Source organism: Haematobia irritans, chromosome 3 (assembly GCF_050003625.1).
Source record: "Haematobia irritans isolate KBUSLIRL chromosome 3, ASM5000362v1, whole genome shotgun sequence".
NCBI classification, from domain to species: Eukaryota; Metazoa; Arthropoda; class Insecta; order Diptera; family Muscidae; genus Haematobia; species Haematobia irritans.
The window spans coordinates 186062129-186071501 of NC_134399.1; positions in this window are offsets into that span (position 1 = coordinate 186062129).

Genomic DNA, 9373 nt, shown 5'->3' on the forward strand with positions numbered 1-9373 from the left:
AGATAACACGGCCATTGAATTTGAAATTTGCTCCTCCAAGAGGCTCCAAAACCAAATCTCGGGATCGGTTTATATGGGGGCTATATATGATTATGTACTGATATGGACCACTTTTGGCATGGTTGTTAAATATCACATACTACCATCACGTTCCAAATTTCAACCAGATCGGATGAATTTTGCTTCTCCAAAAAGCACCAAAGGTCATATCTGGGGATCGGTTTATATGGGGGGCTATATATAATTATGGACTGATATGAACCATATACCATATACTAACATCACGTACCAAATTTCAAACGAATCGGATGAATTCTGCTCTTCCAAGGGGCTCCGGAGGTCAAATCTGAGGATCGGTTTATATGGGGCCTATATATAATTATGGACCGATTTCGACCAATTTTGCATGGGTGTTTGAGGCCATATATTAATATACCAAATTTCAACTGAATCAGATAAATTTTGGTCTTCCAAGAGGCTCCGGAGGTCAAATCTGGTGATTGGTTTATATGGGGGCTATATATAATTATAGACCGATGTGGACCAATTTGTGCATGGTCATTAGAAAACATATACTAACACTATATCCCAAATTTCAGCCAGATCGGATGAAATTTGCTTCTCTTAGAGGCTGCGCAAGCCAAATCGGGGGATCGGTTTATATGGGGGCTATATATAATTATGGACCGATGTGGACCAATTTTTGCAGGGTTGTTAGAGACCATATACTAACACCAGGTACCAAATTTCAGCCGGATCGTATGAAATTTGCTTCTCTTAGAGCAATCGCAAGCCGAATTTGGGGGTCCGTTTATATGGGGGCTATACGTAAAAGTGGACCGATATGGCCCACTTGCAATACCATCCGACCTACATCAATAACAATTACTTGTGCCAAGTTTCAAGTCGATAGATAGTTTCGTTCGGAAGTTAGCGTGATTTCAACAGACGGACGGACATGCTCAGATCGAACTCAGAATTTCACCTCGACCCAGAATATATATATGCTTTATGGACCTTAAAGCAATATTTCGATGTGTTACAAACGGAATGACAAAGTTAATATACCCCCATCCTATGGTGGAGGGTATAAAAAAATATGTCAAAATTTTAATAAATTATAGAATTATTTTTCCGTTGTGTTTTTATGACAGTAAAATTAGATTTTCCGTATAGACTTACGTGCATTTATGACAAAAGACACATGTTTTGGAAAATAGCTTAATGTGGAATGGCTTCTTATCCCAAAAAACTAAATTCTGTAACTTGTCGTTTTCGTGCAAGTGAAGCAAGTCCTGAATTATTTCCAGTCTAACTTTTTTGCGCATTGGTGAGCTCTTGCACTGCAAGTTATTCACTATTGTAAACCTGTATATACCAAGCAAACTGTTTGGTATACAGTAAAGTAGGCAGTGCATCCACACTGCATGAATCGGTGGCAATATCACAAAATCAAACTAGTTTATGGTCATTCGTTTACGTTATTCCAACCAATTCATGCAGTATAGATGCATGAAAGGTAGTGCTGTTTTCCTTTACGCCAACAATTCTATACTCAAGATTATATATCACTTCTGAGCAATATTTCTATTAAAATGAGCAATTATAACAGCGCTATGTAGAAGCTGCTCTAAATCGGGACATCGCCCACAAAAATCAGCGCTGATTCGGTTGTTTTGTAAGCAGTTGGTACTGCCTATCTCCTGCTGAAATAGTGCTCCATTTTTTTGCTGGGTAATTACCAATGCTGTTATCCAATTCGAATCAATTATTGTTTATAAAAAAAAAATGGAAATATTCTTTCAACTGACTGCATTACTTACTTTGAGTTATTACAATAATTTCTCATATCCCAATATCGTCAAACAATTCCCGCAATTAAACATAATCTTTGTGTGATTATTCGACCATGACCAATTTTCGCACTTAGATACCCGTGGATAATGTTGGCGTAACACATTTTTTTGCCATAGCTTCCCGCCTCTTGGCATATTAACGCGTATTTCATGGCAATTGACTGAGAAGAAATTGGAATGAGAAAAGACTTACAACTAAAAATAATAAAAAAAAAAACATAACCACAGACCTCACCTCACTGCTTTCACTCTTCATGGAATTCTTTCATAAATTTCTTTATTGTGATTATAAGTCGTTTGTTGTTTTTGTTGTTGGTTTTGTTTTCAGCTTATGGTTTGTGGGCCAAGTTATTGAACTGACGAACTGCAAAAGCCCAAAACAACAGAAATTGTGTCGATATAAACATCGCTTGGCCGTTTACACTCTCGCTGCCAGCCGCATTATTGATGGGCGTTAGGGAATGCCAGAATGCCAAGGGGCATACAAAGTGACAATATCACCCAACCTGATCTGTGTCTGTGAATATTTCTGGCTGAGCTCCGGTCGATGTTTTTGGGGGGGCTTATCGAAAGAATGGGAATCAATTATTTGATCGTCTGACTGTTGGTTCGTATTGGCATTGGAACAGGTGGGCGCACCTTTATGATGATGTGATGTAGCCAAGTTACTTTACCACAGTCATTCAGTAGGTTATATCAAAAGATAAATGATCTTTCTCAGCTTACGTTTCCTCAGGAATTGTTGAGGTTGTTGTTGCGATTCACATTTCTTTATTTCTGTCTTTCTTTTGAGGTTTAGCCTGATTTTTTTTCTGTAATATTGACAGAGTAGATATTTTCTCGCCATATTGTCTGCGTCTGTAATGATTGATTCGTGATGATTTTATGAATGATATTTACCTTTTTCGGCAGATGTGTTTTATTATTGAGGAAGTCTACATTTTACATGGTTTTATATTTAAATGAAAGGAATCCCTGGAAAAATTGGAAGTTGTTTCCACAAACATTTATTTTTAAACGCATCTTCGGATCCTTCATCAAATTTTTCCCACTTCCGATAAAAGTTTATTTTCTTTATTTTTTATACCCTCCACCATAGGATGGGGGTATATTAACTTTGTCATTCCGTTTGTAACACATCGAAATATTGCTCTAAGACCCCATAAAGTATATATATTCTGGGTCGTGGTGAAATTCTGAGTCGATCTAAGCATGTCCGTCCGTCCGTCCGTCCGTCCGTATGTCCGTCCGTCCGTCTGTCCGTCCGTCTGTGGAAATCACGCTAACTTCCGAACGAAACAAGCTATCGACTTGAAACTTGGCACAAGTAGTTGTTATTGATGTAGGTCGGATGGTATTGAAAATGGGCCATATCGGACCACGTTTACGTATAGCCCCCATATAAACCGATCCCAAAATTTAGCTTGGGGAGCCTCCCGGAGCAGCAAAATTCATCCGATCCGGTTGAAATTTGGTACGTGGTCTTAGTATATGGTATCTAACAACCATGCAAAAATTGGTCCATATCGGTCCATAATTATATATAGCTCCCATATAAACCGATCCCCAGATTTGACCACCGGATCCTCTTGGAGGAGTAAAATTCATCCGATCCGGTTGAAATTTAGTACGTGGTCTTAGTATACGGTTTTTAACAACCATGCAAAAATTGGTCCATATCGGTCCATAATTATATATAGCCCCCATATAAACCGATCCCCAGATTTGACCTCCGGAGCCTCTTGGAGGGGCAAAAATAATCCGATCCGGTTGAAATTTGGTACCTGATGTTAGTTTACGGCCTCTAATAACCATGCAAAAATTGGTCCATATCGGTCCATAATTATATATAGCCCCCATATAAACCGATCCCCAGATTTGACCTCCGGAGCCTCTTGGAAGAGCAAAATTCATCCGATCCAGTTGAAATTTGGTACATGGTGTTAGTATATGGTCTCTAACAACCATGCAAAAATTGGTCCATATCGGTCCATAATTATATATAGTTCCCATATAAACCGTCCCCAGATTTGACGTCCGGAACCTCTTGGAGGAGCAAAAGTCATCCGATACGGTTGAAATTTGGTACATTTTGTCAATATATGGCCTCTAACAGCCATGTAAAAATTGGTCCATATCGGTCTTTAGTTATATATAGCCGATGACTTATTACACAAAAATTGGTCCATATCGCCAAAAATAATCTACCAAAACTTTATTTCCATAGAAAATTTTGTCAAATTTTATTACTATAGAAAGTTTTGTCAAAATTTCATTTCTATAGAAAGTTTTGTCAAAAGTTTATTTCTATAGAAATGTTTGTCAAAATTTTATTTCTATGGAAAATTTTGTAAAAAATTTATTTCTGTAGAAAATTTTGTCAACATTTTATTTCTATACAAAATTTTGTCAAAATTTCATTTTTATACAAAATTTTGTCAACATTTTATTTCTACAGAAATTTTTGTCAAAACTGTATTGCTATAGAAAAATTTGTCAACATTTTACTTCCATAGAAAATTTTGTCAACATTTTATTTCTATAGAAAATTTTGTCAAGTTTTTATTTCTATAGAAAATTTTGTCAAATTTTTATTTCTATAGAAAATTTTGTCAAAATTTTTTTTCTATAGAAAATGTTGTCAAGGTTTCATTTCTATAGAAAATTTTGTCAAACTAGATTATATACGTATTTAATCGGCCTTTTTTGTTTAATATATACCCCGTATGGGATAACTTACAATTTAGAAGACAGTGTTAAAAAGTTTTACGATACCTTGCCATCGGCAAGTGTTATCGCAACCCAAGTAATTCGATTGTGGATGACAGCCTTTAGTAGAAGTTCCTACGCAATCCATGGTGGAGGGTACATAAGATTCGGCCTGGCCGAACTTACGGCCGTATATACTTGTTTTTTTTTGACTTAGAAAATACGCTTTTTCGCAAGACTTCAAAAAAAGACTTAGAAATTACGCTATTGTAGTTAAATTTTATTATTTTTTGCGAAATTTTCCACAGCCCAATGAAAATTTAGTTTTTTAAGTATGTCTCAAACATTTTAAGAACTAAACTAAAATAAAGTTCAATGACCGTACGCATAAGTTAAATATGAACTAAAACAAATGAACATTTTCGTACGATTCCCAAAAATAGTAAGAATGAACTACTGTATGGTTAAAATGGTCATGATTTGGTGCCAATGATTTCCTTCTTTAATTTTGGTTAATTTCTTCTTCTATGAGAGGGTGTAATTTCGAGAACTGCAGTTAAAAACTACAACGGGGCATTAAATTTTCCTAGTTTTAACAACGCTTTGTGGAAATCTCAAAATGTAGAGTAAAATTTAGTTAAATTTTCGTACATGTTAGTTTATTCTTCCTATAAGAACCACTTTTGTTTGAGTTTTAGAGGAATCATTAACATCTCTTGTAAGTGTGCAAGAAAATGATGGATGAACGCATTGATTTGAAATCTACAATCTGTAGATTTTCACCCTCATTATTTAAATGATTACGAGAAGTAAAATGTGGACATTTTACATTCAGTTTCAAGCAATTTTCATGATTAGTGCGCCTCTGGCGTCGCTAGTATAAATACATTATTTTTATATAGTACCAACCTTTATATGATTCGTGTCAAAATTTGACGTCTGTAAGTCAATTAGTTTGTGAGATAGAGCGTCTTTTGTGAAACAACTTTTTGTTGTTGTGAAAAATATGGAAAAAAGGAATTTCGTGTTTTTATAAAATACTGTTTTCTGAAGCGGTGGAAGCAAAAACTTGGCTTGATAATGAGTTTCCGGACTCTGCCCCAGGGAAATCAATCATAATTGATTGGTATGCAAAATTCAATCGTGGTGAAATGAGCACGGAGGACGGTGAACGCAGTGGACGCCCGAAAGATGTGGTTACCGACGAAAACATCAAAAAAAATCCACAAAATCATTTTGAATGACCGTAAAATGAAGTTGATCGAGATAGCAGAGGCCTTAAAGATATCAAAGAAACGTGTTGGTCATATCATTCATCAATATTTGGATATGCGGAAGCTCTGTGCAAAATAGGTGCCGCGCGAGCTCACATTTGACCAAAAATAACAACGTGTTGATGATTCTGAGCGGTGTTTGTAGCTGTTTTTCCGACGATATGTGACAATGGACGAAACATGACTCCATCACTACACTCCTGAGTCCAATCGACAGTCGGCTGAGGACAGCGACCGGTGAACCGTCTGCGAAGCGTGGAAAGACTCAAATCCCCTGGCAAAGTAATGGCCTATGTTTTTTGGGATGCGCATGGAATAATTTTTATCGATTATCTTGAGAAGGGAAAAACCATCAACAGTGACTATTATATGGCGTTATTGGAGCGTTTGAAGGTCGAAATCGCGGCAAAACGGCCCCATATGAAGAAGAAAAACGTGTTGTTCAACCAAGACAACGCACACTGTGTCCGCTGCGGCAATAAATCATTTTGGACCTGTTCTCCGATTTTGATGATTTTTGCACAGTTGGTTTAACTATATTACAAAGGTCATGTGTGTAAAATTTTATGCAAATATCTCCATTGGTTTTCTGTCCCGAGCAGCGCAAAGTTGACATATGTGAACAAGTCTCAAATAGGTTAGTTTTCTATGTCATATTTAAAACATTGTTACTTATAAACTATACACCGGGTGTACCTTATAGAAATTTTTTTCACTTTAAATAGGCATCAAGCATTATGTAAGTTAAAAAAAAATAAAAATTAAAAAAAAAACAACAAATTATTTTTTTTTTATTTTGGGCCAAAAAAATAAACATTTATGATTTTCCGTTAAACTTTTAGTTGTGTGCGAAGCAGTGCGAAACATGGAGTCCTATACCAAATTAAAGCTGAGGGTCTCAGCTAACAGATTCAAAAAAAAATTGTGCCCATATTTGCCCGCGGCCAAAAAAACAATGGAAAACCAAAAAATTACAGTAAAAAATATGAGTTATGCGTTATTTTACGAGTGCATCAACAACTGCGCACTCTTTCTTTCGTTACAGCTTGTTGTTTTTTTGCCTGTGTGCATGTCTATTACTATAAATAGTATATTTGTAAGATAATTGAGTATAAAGTGCTCGTACACTGAAATTAAAATCATATCAGTTATTTTTTTTTTTAATAAATTTTTACATACCATAATGAATGAGTTGGGCTCGAACTCCAGATGTTCGCACACCAGCCGCCAACTCTATCCACTGAGCTATTAAAGACGTTGGGATTGAATGAATAATAACGTCACTTATTATTACACGCAATGTGTAGAATCTTTTAAAATTGTAGCAGTTCTTGCAGTCATTCTAAAAATAGAACCTATGTTGATGTGCATTTTATTTTTGCAAAATTAGAAAATATAACGCTATATATATATCAGTTATTATTTTTTTTTAAATAAATTTTTACATACCATAATGAAGCAGGAAGCGAGGAATAAAGACTATAAACGTTATAGGCTATATAACTCGCGCAAGACTGGGCGCTGTTCTACTAACGAAGACGTAATGCATCATTTGTTGATATCCTCCGACCCATACATCAATTCATTAAGAACGAAATTGAAGCTTAAAAAATTAGATTATCACGAAGATGTGAAAATGTTGTTAATAAATTAAATAGAGTGAACTGTACAATTTTTGTATGGGGGTTGTACGGGGGACGGGTGTTACAGTGGGCTGATTTTCTTCATATTTTCAAAACAGCATTTAATAGATGCTGTATGCATTTTTGCGAAAAATAAACATTCTAGTTATAAATTTACAGAAGATATGGCATTTTTGAAATATTATTTGTATGGGAAAGATATATACGGGAGCAATATCTAAATCTGAACCGATTTCAATAAAATTTGGCACACTAGACTATGCTACTCATTGTACTACTAGTGCAAAATTTCAACCAAATTGGGGTAAAACTCTGGCTTCTAGGGCCGTATAAGTTCATATCGGACGAAAGATATATATGGGAGCTATATCTAAATCTGAACCGATTTCAATAAAATTTGGCACACTAGACTATGCTACTAATTGTACTCCTAGTGCAAAATTTCAACCAAATTGGGGTAAAACTCTGGCTTCTAGGGCCGTATAAGTGCATATCGGACGAAAGGTATATATGGGAGCTATATCTAAATCTGAACCGATTTTGTCGATACTTTGAAATTTTCTTAATTCTATTATATTAGGAACTCGTGCCAAATTTCATTACTCTCGTACAACTCCTTCTATTTGTGGCCGTCGAATGTATGGGAAGGACACACTGTGCAACGCACCGTGCCACAAGTCATTGATAACGATGGCAAAAATTCATGATTAGGGCTTCGAATTGCTTCCCCACCCACCGTATTCTCCAGATCTGGCCCCCAGCGACTTTTTCTTGTTCTCAGGCCTCAAAAGGAGGCTCGCAGGGAAAACATTTGGCTGCAATGAAGAAGTGATCGCAGAAACTGAGGCCTATTTTGAGGCAAAACCGAAGGAGTACTACCAAAATGGTATCAAAAAATTGGAAGGTCGTTATAATCGTTGTATCGCTCTTGAAGGGAACTATGTTGAATAATAAAAACGAATTTTTACAAAAAAAAAAAAAAAATGTGTTTTTCTTTGTTAGACCGGGGACTTATCAGCCAACCTGTTATATGTAGGCTTTACCAAAAGGACAGATAAAAACTAAATCCGATACAATTTTTTGTGAGTCTAAAATTCCAGTATATTTACAATTTTAGGCAAATCGCATAAAAACTACGGTTTCTAGGAGTGAAATCGGGAGATCGGTCTATATGAGGGCTATACTAAAACATTGACCGATACACATCATTTTCGGCGCACTTTTTATGGTCCTAAAATAAATGTGGATTTCAAATTTTATGCCAATTTTATCCTACGGTTTCTATAAGCCCAAGAAGTAAAATCTAGAGGTCCGTCTGTATGGGTGATATACCAAAACATGGACCAATACACGCCATTTTCTGTACATGTATTTGTGGTCATATAATACTTCTAGATTTAGAATTTTAGACGCACCTCTTTATGGTCCTAAAATAATTTTAGATTTCAAATTTTATGCAAATTGAATAAACTATGGTTTCTATAAGCCCAAGAAGTAAAATCTGGAGTTGGGTCTATATGGGGGTTATATCAAAACATGTATATATATATATATATATATATATATATATATATATATATATATATATATATATATATATATATATATATATATATATATATATATATATATATATATATATATATATATATATATATATATATATATATATATATATATATATATATATATATATATATATATATATATATATATATATATATATATATATATATATATATATATATATATATATATATATATATATATATATATATATATATATATATATATATATATATATATATATATATATATATATATATACTTTATATACTTTATATAGTCGGAAATCGATATTTCGATGTGTTACAAACGGAATGACAAACTT